Source organism: Eulemur rufifrons, chromosome 1, assembly GCF_041146395.1.
Source record: "Eulemur rufifrons isolate Redbay chromosome 1, OSU_ERuf_1, whole genome shotgun sequence".
Taxonomy (NCBI): domain Eukaryota; kingdom Metazoa; phylum Chordata; class Mammalia; order Primates; family Lemuridae; genus Eulemur; species Eulemur rufifrons.
Genome location: NC_090983.1, coordinates 63,942,831 through 63,969,277, shown reverse-complemented (window position 1 = coordinate 63,969,277; position 26,447 = coordinate 63,942,831). Strand labels below are relative to the sequence as shown.

At 39.5% G+C, this 26,447-nt stretch overlaps 1 pseudogene; it reads right to left on the bottom strand.

Annotated features, from left to right (window-relative positions):
* Positions 1-404: 404 nt before the first annotated feature.
* LOC138387402 (ATP-dependent RNA helicase DDX18 pseudogene) lies at positions 405-26,447 on the bottom strand (annotated as a pseudogene).

The window sequence follows — 26,447 nt, the reverse complement described above, 5'->3', positions numbered from 1 at the left end:
TAAGCTCCTACTTTCCATCATAAAGAGAATTTGAAGTTTCCATCCTGACACTAAGAAGCTTTTATTTATTTTTTCAAGGTACAAAAATAATGACATTAAAACAATGACATAGATTTGAGGAGGGCTATTGAAAACTGACATATTATATAATCCCAACAGAGACCAAAAAGATCCCTTGCTTTACCCTTGGGCAACCAAGAACAGTTCAAGTCTATTTTATATCCCCAAAATAAAAAAGAGACTTGCTGGAAATAACAGCGCTCAGTGCTTACAACCCAAGCTAGTTTATACTCTCATTAAATCAGTCTAAATTCTCAAGGCTACAAAAATTCATTTGTTAGAGCAAAGAAAATAAAAAATCCACTTCAGGACAAAGTTATTCAAGATAAAAGGAAGGTGTATTTTTAGTGAGAGAACTGCCTGCTGTGAGATGATTTCTTACTAATGTGTTTAAAGATTTTGGACTTCTCAACTTGCCTGGCTTTCCAGTGGCTGAATCCACCACCACCTCCTCTCTTTTCACGCTTGCCTTCATTGCTGTTCATGTTCAGATCAACAAAGGAGACACCTTGAAACCAAATGACAGAGCGACTTGAGGCAAATGTAAAGATCTATTTCAGAGAATGAGAATCATGTGCTCGTAGGTATGACTTACATGCTTCCTGGGCTGACTGATGAAGAAAGTAGTTCTTTTCAATCAATTTTTCAAGCTGAGACTGAATGTCAGAAATTTTAGACCAGGAAAAGTCAAATTCACTTAATGGAACCTTGGATTGCTTCAAGGAAGGAAGGAAACCCAATTCTTCTGGGCACAAAATGAACAAGGCATATTCTCTTCCATTTAGGCCTCTGGCTATTCTGCCCACACAGTGAATATATTCCTAGGGTCCTCTGGAGGCTCATACTGAACAATCCAGCCCCCTTCAGGGATATCCAGCCCTCTCCCTGCCTGTCTAGACCCAACAATATCCCTGAATCTGCATTGGAGAACTGGAAGAATGTGGTTGTATGCTTACATTGTTTCTGCAAATGAATGGCCAATGTAGGCAAATCAGTATAGTTCAACACTCAGTGGTATTTCACAGACTTACAAGATGAAAAGAAGACCATCAGTTTTTCTTTCAGTTCTTCTTAAGGAATGTGAACAGCAGAAGGAATATGTTTTCAGAGGGACAAATAAGACCATCCACTGCTCTGCTTAAGACCATCCACTGTTGCGTTAGCTTCATCTTCATCAATACCAACATGCAATGGCTCCTTTTTCAGAGAAATTCTTGCCAGGTATTAAACTTTTTGAGTTTGTGTGGCAGAAAAGAGCATGGTCTATCTATGTGTTCGTAGAAGTTTAATAATTTGCTTTCATTTCTTTTCAAACCCAGCGTCCAAGATGTCATTAGCCTCATCAATAACCAGACACTGTAGGTTTTTATACATAAACCATGGGGTAGTCTGTCTATGGTCCAAAAAATGGCCTGGTGTGGCCACAATGGTGTTGGTCCCATTTGCAAGTTTCTGTGTTTCAGCAGATCTTTTACTGCCACAATGCTGTTGACCCCATTATCGATCCTTGTGTGTGAACGTGGTGAGTCATTAGCCCCTTAAGCACACCAAGAGTCTGCATGGCCAGTTCTCTAGTAAGTGAGAGAATAAGGACTCCTGTTCCATTCCTGGGTGTGTAGCTTTGGGATCTAAAATTGTGTCTGACATACAGTGGAGTCTCAACAAATAACTTTTGAAAGGAAAAGTTTTAAGTATAGTGATTGTGAACTCCTCAAGTCACTCTCAAGAAGTCAAGACATCGGTACAAATATTAAACATCAGTATAAGATGTATCACAGGCTGGGCTGGGTGTATTAGTTTCCTAGAGCTGCTGTACAAATGACCACAATGTGGTGGCTTGAAACAGAAATGTATTCTCTCACAATTCTGGAGGCCAGAAGGCCACGCTTTCTCCAAGGGCTCTAGGGTAGAATTCTTCCCATTACCTCCCCCCTACCTTCTGATGGCAGCTGGCAATCCTGGTGTTCCTTGGTTTGTAGCCACATATTCCAATCTCTTTCTCTGCCTTCACATTGCCTTCTGTGTGTCTGTCTTATAAAGATATGTATCATAGAATTTAGTGCCCACTCAGATAATTCCAGATAAACTCCTCCTCTCAGGATCCTTAATTTAATCACATCTTTTGCCATATAAAGTAATATTCCCTCTTTTACCATGTAGGGTAACATTCACAGGTTCCAGGGATTAGGATGTGGACATATGTTTTCAGGGCCACTATTTGATCCGCTATGGTAGGTGTAAGTTGGTGGGGTATCCAAGACAAGTCATGGGAACTCAGACGGAGGAGAGTCCACTAAGCTGGAGTGATGGCTGCATGGTCTCAACACTTTAAGTGTTCAGGTAATTTGTAGTTATCACCATGGCTCCTGTGAGGTAGCCCAGTGATGCCAATTCCCTTGAAGAAGAAAGCTAAGGAATGGAAAGGATGTGTGCATATTACCGAAAGGCTAGCAATGAGGACAAGATCAGGATTTAACTGTCTTCTCTTCAAGCCTTGACTTATTACCTATACTCTTTCATCACCCAAAACGAGTTTAAGAAAAATTAAATAATAGACACATCACAGAGCTTCCAACCATTATTTAAATGACTGGTTTTCAGTTTCTTCTTTCATTCCTACTGAAGTGCTCAAAGTGGATTTGCTAATGCAATACACCGGACAAAAGGAATGCAGTATAAAAGCTAGGGGCTTCCCATAGTTAACAAATATTGACTCAGCATCTGTCCTTAGCAAAATATTGTGAGGAATATGAAGATGAATTAGACATGCACTCATACTCAGGGAGCTACCATCTCATAGAACACATGAGATCAAGTAACAAGCACAAGGCAGCATGTCTCACAGTAGCTCAGATAGACTGCCCTGGGAGGTCAGAGCAAAGAGATCACTCCTGACTGCAGTCATCAGGAAAGTCTTCAGGGAGCAGATGTCATCTGAATGTTAGGTAGATAGCAAGGGATTCTGGGTCTCCTGGGATGAAAGTGGATGCTGCTGCTCCAATTCCTCCCACCCTCCAAAGGGGTTTTCAGAGAGGCTCATGGGAGATCTGCATGCACAATAAGACTCAGGTCATGCAACTCCCAACTGTCCAATCAAAGTGGTTCCATGTTGACATCTGAGCCACACGGAGGTCCCAGTCCGGGCACTATAAAACAAGACACAGACCATAACCGGGCCCTTTTGTACCCTTCCTTTTGCTCTCCCTTTGCTGTGACAGTGGGTCTGGTTGTCATCTGTGGCATACGTATCACACTCTGTAAACCTGTATCTTGCTCTTGCCCTATAATCCTATCTTTCTCTCCTCAATGAACCTCATTTTCATGCTTGCCTTACTTTGGTGTGTCTAGTCATTCTTCGACCATGAGCACGCCAAGAACCCACATTTCAGACTAAAACCTGACATGAACAGGGCATTGAAAAGAAAGCACTTGAATAAGTAGAATTGGAGGTGAAGAAGAGGGGGGAGTGGGCTAGGGCAACTTAAGCAGAAAGGAGAATATATTTTTTAAAACTGTGGAGGTAAAAGACTAGAAAGTGTGTTGGGAAACAATGAGACATTCAGGGTATATGCAGGAGAACAACCAGATAAAAATGCAAAGAAAAATTTTTATATGTGGTCCTTGACTGTCAAGCAAATGATATGGACTTTATTAAATAGGCATGTATCTGTCATTAAAGATATTTTGAATAAGGAAAAGACATAATCAGATATAATCAGAGTTGTTTGAGAAGATCACTTTGGCATGGTGTGAGGATGTATTAGAAGCCGGGGGAGGTTAGATGCTGGGAGATTAGTACAGACAGGAGTTAAATAAGAGTCTTGATTAGGGAGGCGGCCACGGGAAAGGCATGTGAAAGGAGCAGAAGTGAGAGCAATTTCAAAGAAAACTCAATAGGATATAATGACTTATTGGGTATATGGGATTGGAGATACAGGAGCCATCAGAGATGAGTTTGAAATTCAAATATGAAAATGCAAGATAGCAATGCCATTGACTGAATTTAGAAAGTCAGGAGGAGGAACAAGTTTAATAGCAAAAAGGATTAAATTAGTTTACAAACGTTAAGTTTCAAGAACCAGCAGGACGTAGAGATGCTAAGAAGAAAGGACGTGATTACAGTATAAATGCAAGAGTCATTCCCATGGAGAAAATAATCGAAATCATAGAAATTTATAACATGACAAAGGGGAGAGAGAACTCCTAAAGCTTAAGGATTGTCCATAATTAATGAATGGCAGAAGAGCAAAAGCTAGCCAAGAAAATCAAGATCAAGAAGAAATGATTTGACCGAAGAAGTAACAAGAATCCAAATGCTAAAGTGAACAGAATTTAAGGGAGAGGAGAATTTCAAGGAAAGGTCATCAATATCGTGTACTTCAAATTTTTTTTTTTTTTTTTTTGAGACAGAGTCTCACTCTGTTGCCCAGGCTAGAGTGAGTGCCGTGGCGTCAGCCTAGCTCACAGCAACCTCAAACTCCTGAGCTCAAAGGATCCTCCTGTCTCAGCCTCCCGAGTAGCTGGGACTACAGGCATGTGCCACCATGCCCGGCTAACTTTTTCTATATATATATTTTTTAGCTGTCCATATAATTTCTTTCTATTTTTAGTAGAGATGGGGTCTCGCTCTTGCTCAGGCTGGTCTCGAACTCCTGAGCTCAAACGATCCGCCCACCCCGGCCTCCCAGAGTGCTAGGATTACAGGCGTGAGCCACCGCGCCTGGCCTGTGTACTTCAAATTTTAAAACTGTGTTTTCAAGGGGGAGCCGATCGTGACCCTGAAAGGCACAGTGCTGAATGCTGTCATCCTGAATGTTGAAATCCTGAAAGATAAGCCCCACTAAAGTCTAAAATATAATTTTTGAAATAATTTTTTAAATTCTTTAAAAGATGTTTATTTGCATTTTTAAAAAGAGATTTATTTGGGAAACATACAAAAACATGACAGAACACTTCATAGGCCACTTTGCACAATAAAATAGGCAATAATAATAAACATATTTTTGCAAGCATAAACACTCTGGTGTAGTAACAACAGTCACACAGGAATAACAGTTAGGAGCAAACAAACCATATTCATAAAGAAATGGGTCAAAAAGGGAAATGTATAAACGCATATCACTATGATTGGTAATTGTATGCACCCAGCTTTGTAAACTGCAGTCATCTGAAATACCATCACTGACAACCATATTTCCTGGATAGAGCTTGAGCTTATCCTACGAAGTGAGGTATCACAAGAATGGAAGAATAGGCACCACACGTACTCGCCATCAAGCTGGCACTGACTGATCAACACTAAGGTGCTCGTAGTAATATTCTTTGGAGGTAGGGGGGTTACGGGTGGGTAAACTCACAACTAATGGATGCGGTGAGCTTTGTAGGGGGCGAAAGGGCACATCTCAAATCATGGCTGGGATGTGGCAAAGTCATAACATGTAACCAAAATGTTTGTACCCCCATAATTTCCTGAAATAAAAAAAATAAATAAATAAAAAACTTTGATGGGTCACCACTGCATATGCAGTTACCAGAGCCAGGATCTCAAACAGATTTTATCTTTCACAAATGCAGATGTCCAAGAAGGACATCCCTTCATTTGTTGAGGAAGTTTCAATGTTTTTACATATACACCTAATGCTTACACACAAAGTCAAGTTGTGATAATGTGCTTTTTGCAGAGTCAGATTTTCAAAAAATGCATAAAAGTAATTAGACTCTCTAAAAGTCTCTGCATAATTTACACCTCCAGTATTGGAAATGATGGCAAGATGAAATACATGGCATAGCGAATTGTAAAAAATAACACTGACAATTTAAAAGTGAAGAACTAAAAAAAGAAAAAAAACCCAAAAAACTAAAAAGAAAATTCACCATATGAAAAAGTGCATTACAGGGGTAGATTATGGGCAACTGCACAGAGATGGTCTGTAAGAGTTGCCCTAACATAATGCAACTACCCTGTGATTTTGCTTTTCAGGATTTTAGACATTAGGAATTTTGGACTTCAGGGATTTTGATCTTTAGGTAGTTCAACATTTCAGGATTATGGCATTCAGGATGTGTTTTTCAGGATTATGGTCCAAACCTTCACAAAGGCACAGACGTGGCATTTGTGTTTAGGAGGTTGGTGTTTTGTTTTGTTTTGTTTTGATGGGCAGAGGCCAAATTACAAGGGGATAAAGACTAAGTGGTAATGAATACGGAATGTAGATTAATTTTCAAGAAGTTTGAGGATAAAATATCAGAGGAGAAAGTAGGGTCAAAAGAAAGTTGACATGTTTAGGTATTTGTTGCTGTTTTCTTTTTAGAATAAATGGTTAAATTCCAATCAGCATTTATTTAGTGCCTATATTGTGCCATTGCACTAGTTGGCAAGATCCAGAGAAGATTAGAACTTGATCCTGACTCTCAAGCAGTAAACAATTTAATAGAGAAAACAGAAATGTAAATACATTGCTCCACACGTGGTAAAGACTGCTGTCAGGTAAACGAGGCCAAGGGAGCTCTGAGGGCGTGCACAGGCCTGGTGGCCTGGTCTGGGGGAAGGGAGGGGACAGGGCTGAAGGGCCTCCTGAATGATGCCTACTGCGCCTTAAAGGAGGACTGGAGGGGAGGCTGGCCTATTTACACAAAGGAGTCAGAGAGAGAAGTACTGCTTACGTTTTCCACAAAGACAAAGAATCTTACAGGAGGGAAAAACTGAAGTGGACGAGAAAGGGAGCAAATAATGGCAGCTTGGTTCTGAGTGAGGTGGGAGAGGATGAGCTGAGGTGGCCAGTAAAGGAATTAGCCCTTCCCAGGAGGAGACAAGAGGGAAGGAGACAAAAACTGATGAAGGAACAGGGCCCTGTTCAAGGAGCAAAGCGCGTGGCTGAGGGGACCAGGTGTTGTGCCTTGTTCCTTTTTATACAATGGAAGGTCGACCGTCTGCCAAGAGCAGAGTCAGGGCTGGGAAGGGCAGAGAAGTGGTGATTAATACATTAATAGTCTTTCATTCTTTTAAAGTAAAGACATGTCTTTAAATCAAAGGTGGTCTGGAGCTCAGTCTCTTCCTAAAGCGCCCAGTGTGAAGAAGCAGGAGGTGCAGGGCTTGGGCTCTGGCGACAAACTGCCTGTGTTGGTCTTGTTTTTTCCACATATTAAGGACGTAACACAAGTGGTTTTATGATGTAAATCGGCTCTGTGCCTGTGTCTGCTCATCCATAAATCAGACAAATAATAGCACCTAGCTCAGAGGTTTGCGGTGAGGAGTAGGAGAATCCAAACATGTCAAGTGCTAGAACAGTTCCTGGCACATAACAGGTACTCAAAAATGTTAGTCCTTATCATTGCTAGCCCAGTGCTATCCACTAGAATTTTCTGAGATGATAGACATACCACTGTGTTGTCTAATACAGCAGTCACTAGCCACACATGGCTACTGAGCGCTGGAACTGTGGCTAGAGTGACTGAACATTCAATTTTTATTCATTTAAACTTAAAAAGCCATATGCGGCTAAGCAGAAGACTGAGCAACCATTTTAAACGGGATTTTATTGGCACAAGAAAAGGCACTGAGTTCCCATCCCCCAAGGACCCTGGGCCTGAAATACTGTAGAATAGGCCAATTAAAGATGTATATGGTTGGAGCTCTTAGGACATTGCTTTGTTTTGTTGGTGTTGCTGATCAAAGACAGCATGGAGAAAAGATGTACTCACAATCCTTGTGCCTCCAGAGGAGGTTTCAGTTGCCAGTAGGATATTTATTAGATAAACAAGAGGCAAGTGGCATCTCCCCAAGAGAATAGAACACAGGTTCAACCAGCTTTCTGCGGAAGTGGGTCAGTTGAAAGCCATTAAGAAGGACGGCTGGAGGTCTCAGCAAAACAGAGAGCTGCCACACAGATGTTTTCTTGAGTCCTGTTAATGTCTGCTGACAATGGTGTAATTTCACATCAGAGCCACCAAAACAGCCGATATCACAGCCTGTGCAACAACGTGAGATTCAGATAGTCTACGGTAGTGATAAAATGCAAAGGGAGAGGGGAGAAAGGTTGTCCATGAATAATGCATTTCCGTTTGTGGAAGCAGGAGGAGAAGAAACAAATGGACCATTAATGGGCTTAATGCGATTAGGGTGCACGGTGGAAGGCGGCCCAGCACCGGTGCCTGCCAGCAAGGCCACCAGCAGGGGAGGCTGCCGCAAAGTGGAAGGGGAGGGCAGGAGTTGATGGCAGCATTAGTTTGGAGGTGCTGTTTTTCCTTTCCAGGATTTCAAAGCCTCTTCTTGAATGCAAGATTAGTTGTGTTATCTCTCTTTTCTAGCACAAAATAGCCTACTGGTGAAAACATCATATTTCTGAGAATTTATGAAAAGGTATTATCATATTTGAAAAGCTTAATAATTAAGATGACAGTGTGGGGAAAGGAAGGATAAAACAACCCAAACAAAAGGACAGGAAGTAATTAATTGAAGAAAAAGACATTCTTGAACATTGCCAAGAAAACAGAGACACAAAAGTTGCAACTTGTGGCTTGCTTTACACAATAAAGCACTTTGCTGTAAAGTAGCATATCTTGATCTTTGCAAAATCAAATGTTTGAAATCCACTAGTAGAGTTATTTCACTATTTAGGGGACTTCTGTGTGTTTAATGTGTGTGTACATGAAAAAAATCCTTTATGATGTAAATAATCATACCTAATCACCATCCCATCGCAGGGATTTCTCTTCCTGATCTGCAGAGTAGTTGCAGGCTCTGGGGTCCAGCAGACCTGGGTTCAAACCAAGCTCTGCTTCCTGTTGATTATGTGACTTGCATGAGTTTCTTTACCTCAGTGAGCCTCAGTTTCCCCCACAGTAACATAGCAGTGGTAATACACACTCCCAGAATGTCACAGAATCCAATACCATGAGGTCCCTATAGAAAACTCCTAAGAGTGCCTGGATCATAGTAAGGGCATAATAAATGCTAGTTGGTCCTTCAGGGAGGGGTCAGGTTGTGCATTCTCCCGAGAGGACTCAGACTCCACAGAAGCTCAACATGCCGAGGGCTGATTTGACTCTAGTTCAGACACAGAGGCTCTAGGATTCCTTCTCCCGGAGAACCACGCTTGGGCTCGGGGTTCTTGTAGGTCTTCATAATAAATCAGCAAAGACCTGGGTGACTAGAAATAAAGGAGCAGCTGATGTCTCAGGCTCCAGATAAAACCCTAACTGCAAGGCATTCTCCCTGAGCTGTTGTGACCCTGGCTCCAGCGGGCTCTTCAGCCTTAAACTGTGACCCACCCTGACTCCAACTACCACCCAACCTCCGGCGTCAGCTACTGCAGCTTGCCTTGCATTCTCAACCGGCCAGCTAAGCTTATTGCTCCCCTGCAGAAAGAGGAGCACTGCCTAGACCATCAGATCTGAGGTTTTGATTTTCAAATATCATCTTTCCTAACACTGAACAGTGTATGGTTGTACTATAGCAAAAGAAATAGAAGCATGTTTTAGGGAAGCGAACTGCTAACCTTGCCTGAAGCAGGCAATGGGGATAGACATGGTCAAGGCTGGTGATGGGTGGCACGGGGCTTTGGTGTAGATCAGAGAATTGGACACAGCTGGAACAAGGAGTTGCCCTGGAGTTAGTCAAGCTGCCTTAGAATGGCCGAACTCCAGAGCAGACAAAGGACGGAGGATCAGACACTGGCCCACCAGGCAGGGAGAGCTCCAGGCAGAAACAGTCTGGTTCATCGTGCCCTAGGTTTTTGTTAGAGAAGTTTACCCTGAAGCTTGAAGCTTGTAACTCTAGACTTCTAAACTCAGAGCCTCAAGATTACTTCATTAGCTCAGATTGCTCTTGGAACTCTCTTGATCTTGGAAGAATCACAGTCTTTGTATTCCAGATCTGGTTCCTATGAAGTTGGAAAGCATCCTCATGCCCCTCTCAGTCTCTGGTTCCATTCAGTAGGAAGAACAATTGTCTAGCCTAACTGAAGCCTCCAAAGATAAACTGTATCTTCATAAAGGCATATCCTCATCACCCTTAGAAAACGTATGAGAATTCAAATTTTACCCAGCTTCCTCTCTTCCTGAGGTGAGGACTTAGCATCAGGCTAGAATCCTAAAATATTTATTAAACAGATGTTGGAAGAATGCTAAAAAGTGGCTTACTGGTACAAAGAAATTGTCGGATTAAATAGGGGAAATGTTTGGAAAATACACAGAAATCAGAGCCTTCTTGAACAAATGAGTCCTCTCTAACTTTGTCATCAACATGCATCTGTGGCCATGATGCTCTAACACAAAGGCATGTCCTGATTTCAGGATCTGGCCTTAACAAACAAGTGCAACATCAGTGGTACGGATCCAGGGGGAGAAATTGCACTGATATTGATCCTTGAGGATGAAACCTAGTGTTCTCATAAGCCCATTAAGGATAGCTCTATTGTAGAACATAATTCACTTACAGGCCTTGGAATTCACTTAGAGAAAAAAAGATATATTTACAATCATCTAGGAGCTGTATTCCATTTCTACCCAGTATTCTTCATATTCATCCAAGAGCATCATTACCTCCTGCACAAAATGAATGAACAAGACACTAAACAGTCTAAGCCTTCTTTCACATTCCTTTTGGAAAATGCACATAATGTCATAGGTGGCTTACCAACCTCGTAAACAAGACCTGAGAATTTCTTAAAACCCTTGAGTTCCTTGTAAGAAAACCCACATTCCTGTGAAATACAAATAGCTACAGAGAAATGCCCTGAACCAAAACTTCTTTCCATTTCAAGGAAACTGGAACAAAAAGTCACTTTGAAATGTAGGAATAAGATAAGAAAAAGAAGTAGCAACCTAGATGTTCTACATCTCTCTCAGTTGTGAATGCTTACAGTGAGTCTTACTAGTCCTGGGTGCAGGTGAGGCTTAATGACAATAATGGGAAACACCTGTTGACTCAAACTCTGGCCCCAGGTGGGCCTTTATCACAAAGCACTGGCTCTTCCCTTTTGCTAATAGAATCGCATCATGAACAGATGTGGTCAGAGTAATCTCCAAGAAAGGATTAAAATTAAAGCCTCTAGACTATTCCGAGGGTGTCTCTCTGTCATCCCACCTTCTCTGTGACCTAACAAATTCTCCTTTCCACTTCTCCCAGTGCTTATCTCTTCTTTTCCCTTATTTTGGTCTAGGAATTAAAGTGAGACTTGGGGTGGAGGAGAAGTCACAGCTCATATTTCATATTTCAAGGACCTGAAGCTGGAAGAAGACACCAAGTGCTTCCCACCCACTTTTCTCAACAGAAACCATCTCTTTCCATCTACATCTCAATCCTTATTTATTGTATTTATTATCTGTGAGGCACTTCACACACTATATGTAGCAGAGTTCCCTAAGAATGATCCCTTTAATTCATTGTTTTAATAACACATTTACTAGGAACTTATTATGACAAATCAATATATTAAAATGTTTCTCTTCACATGTGGTTTCATAGAACATACACACATATGCAAGACCCACTGTCTGAATGTTACTCATCTCTGACCGGTAAGGACTCTAAACAGCCCGGAGGGCAATCAACAATCCCTTGTTCACAGCTCACCTGCAAAATCTTTTTGTTTTAGAAATGAAGCAGGGTAATCTATCCAGCTGATTATCTCTAAAGTGAATCACGTGCTTTTTACCAAAATTTGGCCCAATATCCCCCTTCTTGGCTTTGGTTGGTTTTTTTGGTTTTTGTAAGTTCTTTGTAGGCTTTGTTTTGTGTTGTTTTGTTTACCAGTTTACCATTTTCCTTTCTTCTTGAAGATTATAGACATGGTAATTCACTTGTGGTGCACTGAGAATCTTCATCTGGTACCAGCATTACTGGTAAATTGCTTCCATTTAGCAGGAGATAGGGCAGCCTGCACTTGCTGCAATGGATAAAACAGCCATTTTCGTGCACATTCACAATGACAAGTTGAAGCTCACTTTTTTTTAACATAACATCCATGTCTTCTCAGAATGACAAATGAAAACATGACGGCTGATTTTGGAGGTAGAAGAAAGAGAATCCCAACAAACCACTGTAGGAAAGCATCCCAGTTAGCTTGGATACTTGTGAGGAGTTGGGGGGAGAGGAGTGCCGAAGAGCAATAACTACCTGTTTATTATCTCTCTATCAAATTATAACAGTTCACGAACTGACTCTGAGAACCCCTGAATTCCAATTGACCTCAGATGCTGGGCAATGAAAGACGACCGGGACTGCTAAACTTCGTGTCAGAATATATCATAATTTGTTGTATTCATTCTCTTTTTCCTGTTTCTTAATTTTTTAGTAAGAATGCCTCTGGTTGATTAACTTGTTCCAGGCCACTTAATGTTCTCATTGAGGGGGCTTGGCTGTTGCAATGTTCCTTTATCAATTGGAGATTGATTGTAAAAGCCAGCCACAGAAGTCTGGACCCCCTGGTCCTGCACCAGTGTGCCAAGCGGCACTACACAAGCCTAGTCTCTCTTTCATTTAGAACAAACTTCCAGAGCTGAACAAAGGATAAGCCTCCTGTCAGCCGAGCTACACAATCTTTAACAGCTGTGCCAATACAAAAGAAAATATTTTTTTGCATTATCTGCCTAATGTAAGGGCCTGTGCAACGTCTGAGCACAGGGCCCATTGCTAGCATGCATTTTTAGCAAGGCAGCCAGAATTTTAGACAGGAATATGCTATTCAACTGGCAAATTCAGCATAGCTCTATGTCATCCTAAATTTTTCTGAGAAGCTGATATGTTCAAATGTGTAAGAGATATACCTTCAACCTTTTCTGCTTGTCATTTTTGCTGTTCTGATTCTGGCTACCAAATCCACAGTTAGATCACCAAAATAGGAATTAGGCTATCGCTGTGATCTCCCTTCATTTTGGCTTGCCTGTTCTCAGCATTACTAACTCTAACTTGCCAGATAGAGAACCACTGGCTTTCCCTCTGGGATAGGCAATGGCCTAACATGCAATCACTGGCCCCCCTTATTCCCACATTCAGTGTTTACTGCTGGCCTAGCGGCCTATCCCCAAACTGCCTGCGCTGTTTGCCTATTCTGAAAATCGTTGAGTATCTTCACATTTCCAAGAGAAACGCCCCCTCTTGTGGTGGCTGCTGGATACTGCAGTCTTAGCTTCCAGCAGGAGAGCTGCAAAGACCCCCGACTTCCTAGGCGTAGACCTGGAAGGTTGCTAGGAGCTCCAGTCTGCCCAGTGTTGAAAGCGTTGAGCTTTTTGCTGTGAGAGCTGAATCCTCTCTAGCTGCGTCAGGCTTTCAGATATAGATTGAACCGGGTGAAAGAGCTGAGAGTCAGCCATTTTTGACCTATAAAACAGTAATTTTATACAGTTCAACGTAATGCATAAAGATAAGCCAGGCAAGGAACACTCCTTAGCTAAACTCTGTGACTGCCAGCCAAGAATGGAAATCTTTCCTATTCTGGGAACTACAGTAAGGAGTTTTAATCATAATAAATAAATATTTTTCAAGCCCTAAATGCTAGAGACTTTGCCAAGCTCTGAACACAATAACCTTTTCAGGTTTCTTGGTCACTTGGCAGTTGATTCTAAAAATCAGGCTTAGAATGTTAGACTTCCTTAGATTTGTCACTTACTTATTTAAGAGCTTTAGGCAATTAAATGACAAAACTACCTCTACCCCAGCACAGGCAGCTGGTGCTCTGAACAGGATTATTTGTCTGAAGGAAAGCCAATAGAATAAGATTAAATGGGGTAATTCTTCTCATAGATGTAATTATTTTGTAAGTGTCCTATTTATTTATTGATAATATGAGAAATTAAATACCATGTGATAAATTATGTGAAGTAATCTTTTTCAGCAATGTTAATTCATCATGCTAGCAAAATTTAAAAATAAAATTTTGTTTAATTAATATTTAAAGTCATTGATGTCAAATGGGAATGAACATCAATAACCTCTTTTGAGAGACTCTTTATAATAAATAAAGAGCTCCTAGAAATCAATAAAAGATCAGTAACTCAGTATTGCAAAGGATGTAATCAAATGCTTCACACATTTAAAAATGGTTTTAAACACACGAAAGATGCTTGGCTTCACTTAAAATTAGAGCTACGAAAATTTAACCTATATTGAGATATCATTTTCACCTTTCAGACTAGCAAAAGGTAAAAACCTTGTTGACATACGCTTGACGTTATGAAGAAATAAGCACTCATAACATTTCTTTTTTAAGAATAAATTGGTATATTTCCTAGAAAGTGCAATTTAACAAAACCATCCACATCTCAAATACATTTTGCTGAGGCTATTCTAGGCCTCAGCAAATTTATGTCTTGTAATATATCCTACAGATATGCTTATACACATATATGATGTATGCAAAATGTTATTAATCGCAGAATTACTAGTAACAGCACAAAATTGCAAACAACCTGAAAGTCAGTCCATAAGTATACAGTTAAATAAAGTACATCCATATAATGGACTATTATCCAGCTCTTAAGGAAAGAAAAACATATAGGAAGCTCTCCATGTACCAATATAGAGCCTCTCCAAGATAAATTATTTGGGAGAAAAGAGGTATGGAACAGTATGTATAATATGCCATTTTATAGTTACAGTAGGAGAGAGAATAACATCTCTTCATTTTTGCTTTATAAACATAAAGAAATTTTAGAGAAATACCCAAGAAAGTAATAACATTGGTCAGTGGAAATAGTTGGACCAAGCAGACTGTGGAAAGAAAACATTTCACTGTATTCTTATTAGGGGGAGAAGGAATATGTAGAAGTATCACCTATGCAAAAATTAAATGTAATAGAATCATTTGTGTAAGTAGGTTAAAAAAAAAAGTCTCCTCTTCTCTCTTCAATAAATTTAATGAATTGTGTGTTGATGTGTAGGAAGAGTGTAAGTGAAACTGTTTAAAGGCTTCATAATACTTATTCCTTAATGATAAAACCCTGGTCTGGCCCCAAACAAACTAAGGATGCCGTTTCTCAGCAAACTAACAGTAACAGAATTTGAGACCCAGTAGAGCAGCTGACCCCAAAATATTAATAAGAGCTCTGCTGAGTGTCCAACTTTTCTTCAAGACCTCAGGCCACTTATAGCATAAGAGCAGATGTCTGACAGCCGGCAAATGAGTCAATGTTGCTAGTTTCTGTGTGAAATGAGATTCACTAATAATTAAATAATTTAAAAGACAAACAGTTCTCAGTCCTTCTGAGCCCCCTTCTTCCTGCTACTTCCAGTATTCATGCATTAATTCATAATTATGAGCACCTATGACATTTTCAGTACTATTCCAGCACCCAGGTGGACAGCTCGGAGCACCCCAAATACACAGCAGCTTGAGTGACACACATCCCAGGGTCCAGACTTAGCCCCAGGGCTGGTTCACTCCTTGTTGTTGACCTCCAAAAAGTTGGGATTTAGTTATTTGTAGCTTAAGGGTGAAATGAGAGCATAAATAAGCCCACCTACAAACCCAGAAAGAAATGAAGCCAAAGGGGAGGACATAATGGGATTGTCAAGCTTGGTAAAGTAATAAATGGTTCTTGTGCCTTTTGTTCCTAAAAACGGGGAATTATTTTCTAAGTATACACATGCATATACATGACTGACTAGCTGTGTGACTGAGGCATCATTTCACTCTCTGACTTTCCTCATCTGTTCCCTAAAAAATGAGGGAGCCTGAGTTACATCAGTGTTTCACAACTTTTTCTCAATATCACCCCCCAAGGAGCCTTTTTAGACTCTTTCTTCTCATATCACCCCCCCATCAAAAAATGTTAATGCCACACTTTATACTGCATATCTGGGTATGTACTGTGTATATATATATATATATGTGTGTGTGTGTGTGTGTGTGTGTGTGTACTTTATGCACAAAGAGTATTATTTTGCCCCCAAGAACCAATTTTGCCTCCATTGAGTATGCGTGAATTTTATCCACAAGGATTCATAAGATTCCTTCTCATTTTAAAACCAAAGGGAGGGTGCAGTACTCTGGGGAATAAATTCATGAACTTGAGTGCCAGATGGGTTTAAATCCAAATCCTGATTCTACCACTTGCTTATCACATGACCTTGAATAAGCTATTTAGCTTATCTGATCCTAAGTATTCTCACTTGTAAAACAGGTGTAATGATACCTCTCACAGGGTATCACCAACTGAGGCGAAGCAGGTAAAGCCCCTGGCACTGGACCTGGTACCCTGTAAACCTTCGGTCCCCAACCCCCAGGCCATGGACAAGTACCAGTCTACGGTCTGTTAGGAACCAGGCTGCACAGCAGGAGGTGAGTGGTGGGTGAATGACTGAAGCTTCGTCTGTATTTACAGCTACTCCCCATCACTCACATCACCACATACTCTCCGCCTCCTGTCAGATCAGTGGCAGCATTAGATTCTCACAGAAGCTCGAACTCTGCTGTAAACTGTGCATGCAGGGGATCTAGGCTGTGAGCTCCTTGCGAGAATCTAATGCCTAATGATCTCAGGTGGAGCTGAGGCAGTGATGCTAGCACTGGGGAGCGGCTGCACATACAGATTATCATTAGCAGAGAGGTTTGACTGCACAATAAATGTAATGTGCTTGAATCATCCGGAAACCATCCTCCCCACCCCCAGTCCATGGAAAAATTGTCTTCCATGAAACTGGTCCCTGGTGCCAAAATGGTTGGGGACCACTGATGTAAACAATCAGTAATTGGTACTTCTTCATTTGCTTAATTTAAAACAAATCTATACCTTACTTCTGTATGTCTAAAAAATGAAACAGTAATCACAATATATGCTGTAATTATAATCAATAACCCAAATTTTAATGTACTTTTTATTTGTGCCTGTAATGTAGCCCCAAATGCCAACTTCTATCATGACTTCAAAATTCTATCCAACTTTCAAAACCAAGATCAAATGTCACCTGCTTTAAGGCAACTTTTCTCAGTTTCACCAATTGTGAATCTTCCCATCCTTTCAACTCCCATAGCGTACTCTGTTTATGCCATTAGGATATCAAACATATTCTGCATTATAATTTATATGGATTTTAAATACCTTAAGGATAAGAACTCTGTTTTATTCCTCAATGCTACACACACACACACACACACACACACACAAACACACACACTCAACATAATATATTTTTAATAAATATTTGTTGGATCAATGAATTAATACTGCAAAATTGGATCCCAAAGATCAAATGTAACATTAACACATAAAAACAAAGGGAAAAAAGGAGTCTTAAATTAACATCTATGTTAACTTAACATAATGACCTAGAAGAGTAGTTAAAACATAGGCAAAATCTTGTTTTTATCATTCTTTATCCCTAAAATCCTAAACATAAATCTTGAGTAAAAGCTCATCTTCCCATATTGTAGAGATTGATGAAAAATCCTTCTAGTAATAGACAATTTATGAGACACATGAATTTTTTAAAAGAGGATATTCCAGGGAAGGTTAGGTTACCTCCTAAAACACATCTAACTTGAGTTCTAGTAAAAGTGTACAGAGTCTCTGTGTAACAGGCAGAGCAGTTTCCTGGGTCTCCTACTTTATTACCATTATCAGTGGTCGTTCTTTGTCATGCTCTTGCCTCAGCTGGGGAAATTCTATGATAAAAGAAACACATACGTCAAATGTAATAGCAGAAAGCAAAGAGAAGCCAGAAAGTGAGAGTGACTATGTGAAGCATTTGTTTTTTAGACCCTATGATGTTTTAAGCATATACCTAATGCTTTTTACACATGCTGAATAACCAGGCTAATTAAAAAGCCCATACAGCTCTTGTTAAAATCTGTTCAAATTTTTTGGAGCACCTGTTATAACAGAATGCCCAGAGACTCGATAGTTTAGAGCCAAGACACCTGCTACCTTATGTCTCACAGTATGTTCAGTTTTATACTGTTAGCAAAAAAATAAACACTTTTTGACATTTAGCAATCTTATACAGGAGATATGAAATTATCAGGAAGGAGTGATAGTTTAACCCTTCCTGCGCTGCTCTGAGAAACCACACCCTTTCTTCTCTAGAAGGAAGTGGATTTCTAATTTTGCCCCATGAAGTTACTATAGCTTCTTTAATCATCCCTAATCATGCAAAGTTTTCTAAAGAGTCCAGATATCTTTTTAGAAATTTAGAGCAGGGACTTTTCTAGTTTAAAGTTCTCAGTGAGCTTACTGGATATACACATTTAAGTGATGGCCAATTTACAAATTAGCCTTTCCGTAAGCCCTTTAACAGAGCACCTAACAGTTTCAACTTTGTCAATTGTGTAAAACTCCAAGACAGGTTTGATGATTATTCCTGATGATATTTTTATCAGAACTTTACTTGAAAATGCATTTACTTTTGAAGGAGAAATATCTAATAACTTTCTATAGTTAAGGCATTTCAGAGTCCAGATATATACATAGGAAATTTGAATATCTCTTTTAGATTCTATTTTATGATTGACAAACAAATTTTATAAGGATGATGTTAAAGTGGTTTTCAAGATACATACTTTCTAAACAGCTGTCATTTTATCTATAGCGTATCAGTTCCTTGAGGTCTAAAGCCATATCTCATCTGTCTGTGTTAGCTCAAAGTTGGACAATTGGGTGAACAAATATTTCACCTAAATTTTAAAAAAAAGTCTTCAATTTTATGCCGTCACACAGTTTAAATTGTAATTGATGCTAATGACATTCCTATTAAGAAAAACTCCCTTTGATCTAGCCATTCCACTCCTAGCATTATTCCAACAGGAAAGTCACACTTTATAAAATGTGTATATAGAAATACTTAATATAAGAATATAATTTCCAGGATTGTCTGTATAGCAAAAGACTTGAAACAGCATAAATGTCCCTTGATAAGGAACTGGGTAAATAAATGACAATTGGTCAATACAATAGAATACTATGTAGTTGTTAAGTGAATAAAGAATTCTGTAGATAGTAATATGAAATAATCTCCAATATACATTGTTAAATGAAAAACACAAAATGTAAGAGCAAACAAATAACCAAACACACACACACACACCCCCCTGAAAATTCATAGAAATATAGACTATCTTTGGAAGGAAACACAATAAATTAATAACAGTGGATATCTCTGACGGGATAAATTCAAGGATCAGGGAACAGGGATAGAAGGAATACTTATTTTTCATTAAAAATTCCTTTTGTACCTTAAGCTATTTGTATTATATATACATATTACCTATTCAAAATATCTTAAGATGCAAATTAAAATATTGCATTAAATTTGGGAGGAAAGAAGAAAATATGATATATTATAGCCATACTTTAATATTTTTATTTTATTTTAATATTTAATATAATATAATATCCTAAAGTAATCCTAAATTTCCAGACTGTTACTTGGTTAGCTATAAATCAGTATTTAACAATATAAATCACAATTTAATGTCTAATCATGATGAAAACAGCTTCTGAATGTTGAATGTGTATAGCTGTGTTCAAATACAAGCTGTTTTGACTTTTAACCAACATAGCAGAACTAGGAGTGATTTTATTGCATAATTAGAAAACAACCTAGAATATATTTGTCTAAGCTATTTTAAAGATAATGGAAGCATTTTTAAATGTTCAAGAGAAATGATGTTTTAATTTCTGTATGTCTGTCAGAAGAGAAATTCTATTTGTATTGGGCACCAGAGAATCTATAGTCCAGCATGTACCGGTCATTTTGTGCTGGAAGCATCCCAAACCTGGGACTTCTAAGGCCTATTTCCTAAAATGGACAAGAATAGATTGTGTAGCTCCTCCAAGGCTTGCAATAGCATTGTGCATAGCCCTATAAATCCTCATAGCTGTGGGCAGGATCTACCCTGGGAAATGTATTGAAGAGATAACTTACTTTCAGACATTCTTTCTCTCATTCATGGGAGAAGATTCTAGTCTTTCAAAAACAACTTTTCCATCCTTGAGAGCCCCACATCAACCAGCTCCCCAAAACCATCAGACAAACACATTAAAATTATACTACACTTAATGTTTATTTGCATTTTAAGAGTGAACACAAAATTATGACTAGAATAAGCATAAGGAGTAAATTCTGATGAAGGAATAACAGGCTTTAGTAGTTGATTGGGCAGGGTGAATGAGGGACACTGAGGCTGAGACAGACTGAGACCAACAGTCACACCAATCAGCTCCCCAGCCTTCTTGGTTAATGCCGGATTGACTTCAAGAGTTCATTACCACTTCATGCAAATAGCAATGGCATGCTAGTCATTAGTAATACTCACTAAGTACTTCTAGTTCTCCCCTTTCTGGCCTGTGGTAGGATTTTATTTCCTGGCTTCCTCGTGGGGTGGGGCCATGTGTGTTGTGAGAAGAGGGGATAGATGACATTTCCGGGCCAGACCATTTCCTTATTTTAGGCCAGTCTGAAACCCTATAGAGCTCTCTTTCCTCTGCCATGGAGACCTGTAAGCATCCATAGCAGATGCTCTGTCAACTGGGTCCTGGAGGAGGAAATAAATGTATGTGAGCAAGAAATAAACCTTTATTGTTTTAAGCTACCAACACTGGGGAGTTATTTGTTATCACACTATAACCCAACCTGTCCTTACTGGTACATATGGGAGGCACAGTAAACATACACAAATGACTCAGAATATCTTCACATTTACAAAGCTAGTAATGACTTCTAGGTTATCACAACTGTAAGTATGGCCTTTTGTTTTCTTTATAATTCTATAAAACGTTTTTCCCTTGTTCATTAAGGTCTTTTCCGAAACACAAATTTTGACTACATCCCTGGAAGGTGGTAGAATTACACAATTTGGAGACTGAGGAAATAAGACGCAATGTCTGTCTGTCTCTCTCTCTCTCTTTCTTTTTCTTTCTCTTTCCCTCCTGCCTTCTTTTCTCACTAAGAAAAGAAAAAATCCAAGAAGTGGATATCTAAACAATTTAGCACAAGGTATTTTATTAAAGTGCTATTCAGAAAATTGTCTATTCATGGGAAAAAGTTGTGTAATTCTATGGCACTCTGAATTCCTCAGCTTGCCACACTGACCCCATGAAGGAGGTCACACATCCCTGGATTAAATTGTCATAGTCAGAGAAAGTCTTGGAAAAAGTAGAATTTGATTCTAAGAATATCACCTTCCCACATTTGTGTAGCACCTTCCAATTCAAAGAGGACTTTCTTCAATATGACCTTTCCCAGGCTCTTTCTTTATCCTGCATGGGGATCCCCTTTATATGTAGATGTCCACACAACAACACTGTCCATTTTCTGGGACAAGTTCTCTTAATTCCATATTATTGGCATAAAAGTGAAGCTCAGTGAGTCTAAGTGATTAACTAACCCAAGATCTCATAGGCAGTAAGTAATAAAGTCAAGATTCAAAACCAGATTTTCTGACTAAGTCCAGGGAATTCACTCACTGTTCTACTCTGCTCCATGGAAATAGAGACAATGGAACGAAAAGGCCCAGAGAGGGATCAGCCTATGGTCAGGGAAAGCTTCCTGGAAAAAGCGACACCTGTGCACATGCCTGTCCCTGCATCGCCAGCTGTCTGTCTTCCTACTAGTCAGTGATTATCTCTGCAGCTTCAGCATGGTGCTTAATGTTTGTTGAATGAATGAGAAAATGTATTGGATGAGTGAAGATATTATTTTTAGATATACAGCCATCCCTCAGTATCCATGAGGGATTCCAGGACTATCCCCTCATACCAAAATCCAGGGATGCTCAAGGCCCTTATATAAAATGGCGTAGTATTTTCACATAACCTGCGCACATCCTCCTGTATACTTTAAATCATCTCTAGATTACCTGTGACTAATACAATGTAAATGCTATGTAAATAGTTGTTATACTATATTGTTTTTTATTTGTAGTATTTTTATTGTTGTATTTTTATTTTCTGTTATTTTCTGTGTATGTGTGTATTACTGATCTGTGGTTGGTTGAATGCACAGATGCAGAACCCACAGATATAGAGGACCAACTGTGTATGGAACTTTCCTTCCCAGGAGAATGCACTTTTAATTCCTGAACTCACAGTCCCAGGCCTTGACCCCAGGCTCAGCGCTCACATTTGCAGGACCCAGGGCAATGGTATAAATGGGAGCTCATGTATGATATGTCCAATGTCCAATTGTTTTAAAAGTAGAAAGCCAACTAACAAGGAGTTAGATGAAATACGTTCTATTCTCCTACCTTGACAAATACATCTTCATAATGATAAAAAAAATTTAAGGTATGTGAAAAGCTATGATTTTTGTATACAGCAATTGAAATTAGGCAAAATGCCAAAAAAAGAATGAATTTAATTTTTATCACGCATGTCTGTTCATAGGTCAGTGATGTTTGGATGATAAAATATAGGCATATATAATTCATAAATTATCATGTATTTATTCTATAAAATTTTACTTTCTGGCTTTAATTTCAATAAAATCACTAATAATGTTATAATCAAGATTTTCATATTATTTGTGATTTATTGATAGTAATGCCACATTAGACAAACTTTCTTGAATCATTGTTTTTAAGTAGATTTTTATTAATTTCAGTTTGAAGAAACTTTGCTTTGCTAAGGCAATAGGGATAGGAACTGCCAAATTAGTGACACAATAGTTAGATTTAGAAACAAGTAAGATATACATATCTTGTTCAAACATTATATTACAAAATATTTTTAGTTTCACTGTGTGCATAGCTATCACTTATAACTGTTTATCATCTCTGAAAGCAATATATAGATTCATGCAATAATGTAAAGAATCAATATTCTTTATATGCTTTATAAATTTTAAGCTTGGACCTCCAAATATACAAATTTGAGTAATACAAGTTATTTAATAATACAGAATTTCTACAGCCTTGTGCAACTGTTTCAAATATTGCACTAGTTTATGAGTGTCTCTGGAACCATGAATTGGAACAAGAAGTGAAGCAAGTTCTACTGGGATACTTCCTAACAAGAATCTATTTCATTCATGCTAATTAAGAGGAAGAATTCAACAAGTTAAACATTTATATTTTCACTTACCTGTTTCCACTGCTTAAATTACCCCTTGGATTCTACGCCGTGTGTATCTCCAATATCAACAGCGATTCAACCCATACACCTTCATGCTATTTGAACAGTTGACTTTTGTTTTGAGGCCATTGAGCAGATTTGGAGAAGGATTCCTCCGAGGCCTGAGTGATGTTAGTCGTGAGAATAAATATTTAAGGTTAGCAAGTGACAGAGGCACCACGTGTTCTTTAATGACTTTATTTTATGCATGATACATGGGGCCCTCTACAGTGTGGGATCTGGACAGAGATTCCTCTTGCCTGGGCTAAGAGTTGTACCCATTGCAGGGATGCTGAGGGACATTCCAAAAGCGATTAAGTCACTTATGTAAATTCTTCAGAAAGACTTTGTGCCCCCTTTTCACTTTAACTGTTTATCATCAATTATCCACGGTTGAGGAAGGGTAAGAAAAACAAAATAGCCATAGTATTATTTAGCACATATATTCTTAAGCATTTATAAAAGCATTTTACATGCATTATCATATTTTATCCTGGTAACAGCCAATGAGATAAATAATCTTATTATTTCCTCTCTTGTAAATGAGAAAACTGAGACACACAAAAGTTAAGCAAGCTGTCTCAGGCCACAGAGCTGGGAATCCACGGAACTGGTAGGACTGAAACTACCCAGGATCCTTTCATTTCACAACTTCCTCCTTCTTCCGGTCTTGCCTTTGATTTGCTTTTCGATTGCTTAAAGATTTTCCAAAATAGTACACATAGAGAAGCAGCAGAGCACTGGGTTTAAACTGCTTGGATTCCAATCCTGGCTCCACCACTTACCAGCTGGGTGACCTTGGAAATCACACTTTGCAAAGCAGACAAAGTCATAGTACCGACCTCATAAGGTTGATGTGAGGAATAAATGAGTTAATAACGTAAAACACTTAGTACCAAGTGCCACGTCAATGTTTGTTTTTGCTCTTGTTGTTGTTACATGTGGTTTATTTTCTGAGCTGCCCAATAAAGATAAAAATAGTGCCTTCCTCCGAGCTTTGTTGAGTAGTAGAGTTAAAATATGAAAGACACTTAGAACAATGCCTGACATAAAGTAAATGTTGTATTTGCTAATTACATTGTTGTCATCATCATCATTGTCTATTATCATTATTTTTATTAATATGAGTGGTGTATTTTCAGAGCCTCCCTACACATGAAAAAAAACTTTCATTTAGTTCACTCATGAATGAAAATTCAGGTCAATATAAATATTAATAGCTGGGAGCCGGGCACAGTGGCTCACACCTGAAATTCTAGCACTCTGGGAGGCTGAGGTGGGAGGATTGCTTGAGCTCAGGAGTTGGAGACCAGCTCTGAGCAAGAGCAAGACTCTGTCTCTACCAAAAAATAGAAAAAAATTAGCTGGGTGTGATGGTGCCTGTAGTCCCAGCTACTCTGGAGGCTGAGGCAGGAGAATCGCTTGAGCCCAGGAGTTTAAGGCTACAGTGAGCTATGATGATGCCACTGCACTCTAGCCTGGGTAACAGAGTGAGACGCTGTCTCAAATAAATAGTAAGTAAATAAATAAATAAAATATTAATAGTTGGGTCACTTCAGGTCACATCACTGCTTTTTGTTCCCCAAAACTTTGTATATCAGTGGGGCTCATCCCAACTTTTTTTCCCTTTGCCCTAGCATGCTGAGGCAGGGGCACACTCCCAGAAATAGCAGGGGCTATTGCGATATTTTGAAACTATTTAAATGGTGAGCAGAAGGAACAAATAAGCAGAGAGAGAGTAAAGAGACAGTTAAACATGAGCGAGAATGAAAGAACTATGAAAAGCATGAGGCCTTGGAAGAACTGAGGAACGGGATTTCAAGGGGTCATGAAGCAACTAAGCTCAGGAATAGGAGCCTATCTTCCTGGGCAACAGGAGGTGACAATGAAAACATGGTGAGAATACAGAGAGGATTACAGATTTGTTGGCAGAATTTGGGGGAATTTCTCTCTGGTGACCTCAATTTTCCCTTTAAAATAGGAAGTGCAGTCACCATAGGTAGTGAGGGTGGACATGGTGAGATCCACATTTTGAAGAAGAGAATAGAGGAAGTCTGAAATAGTAGTTGTAGAGAAGGGGGCGATGGTGGGACAGCGCTGAGGCCCTAAATGACTTTACTGTGGTTCGGCACACGTGACATGGCTGTGTGGTTTCCTTCAGCAGTGCTCAGAAATGCTGTCTGAGTGCAGGGAAGACAGACAACGGGGTTTGGGTTTTGCATGGCTGGTGCAATAGAAGGAAATAGAAGTTTGAAGATATTGACAAGACACAGGATGAAGTGATAAACCATAACGACTCAGTTGAGGAGGAAGAAGACCGGGGAATTAGAAGGGAGGAAGTGGGGTTTATCTGGGGATATGGGTGAGATTAAAGAGCAGACAGGATGGGAGTAGCCTAACGTGAAGGTCACACAGCAGCGTAAATATGGTCAGAGATTAGTCAACAGTACAGATTTGAATGTAATATTTCAGAAGTTAGCAGTTCTCAATTATGACGGTTCTCGGTTATGACAACATCAGGGTGCTGCCCTGGGAGGATGGGCTGAAGAGGAACAAAAGTGAAGGTCCCTGGCGAAGAGAAAATGAAGAATCTGGGAGTCCAGACAATTGGATGGTGTATGAGTTTGCTAGGGCTCCCACAGCACCACAGACTGGGTGGCTTAAACAACAGAAATTTGATTCCTCTTGTTGGAAGCCAGGACTCCAGAGATCAAGGTGTCAGCAGGGTTGGTTTCTTCTGAGGCCTCTCCCCTTGGCTTGTAGATGGCTGTATTCCTCCTGTGCATTCCCATGGTCTTTCGTCTGCGTGTGTCTGTGAACTAACCTCCTCTTACAAGGACACTCACCAGTCATATTGCATTAGGGTCAAATTCCAATGACCTCATTTAACCTAATTATCCTTTTGAAGGCCCTTTCTTCAAATATAGTCACATTCTGAGGCATCAGAGGTTAGGACTTCAACATGTGAATCCAGGAGAAAGAAGGGACATAATTCAGCCCACAACACACGGGTCATCCATGAGGAGGTGGAAGGCACCAAAATGATGGTAGAATGCCAGGTAGAGAGGAAGAGGTTAATTAAGGTACCAAATTCGTCAGTGACTAAGGTAACTAACCAGTTTGTCGTTGTTTCGTAGAAGCCATGTCTTGCTGTATATTATTTAAGATTCCAAATCATTTTCTTCTTGCAGTATTTTTTTTCATAGACCTACAACCCATGTCTGTTTTTTTGTGTAATGTTAGCTTTTGTCTCTTACCAACCCCATCCATTTGGGCATTGGTGTGGGCTCCTCACTGATGTGCAGCTGGATATCTGGCTGATGTGAAGAGTTCCTGGCCAT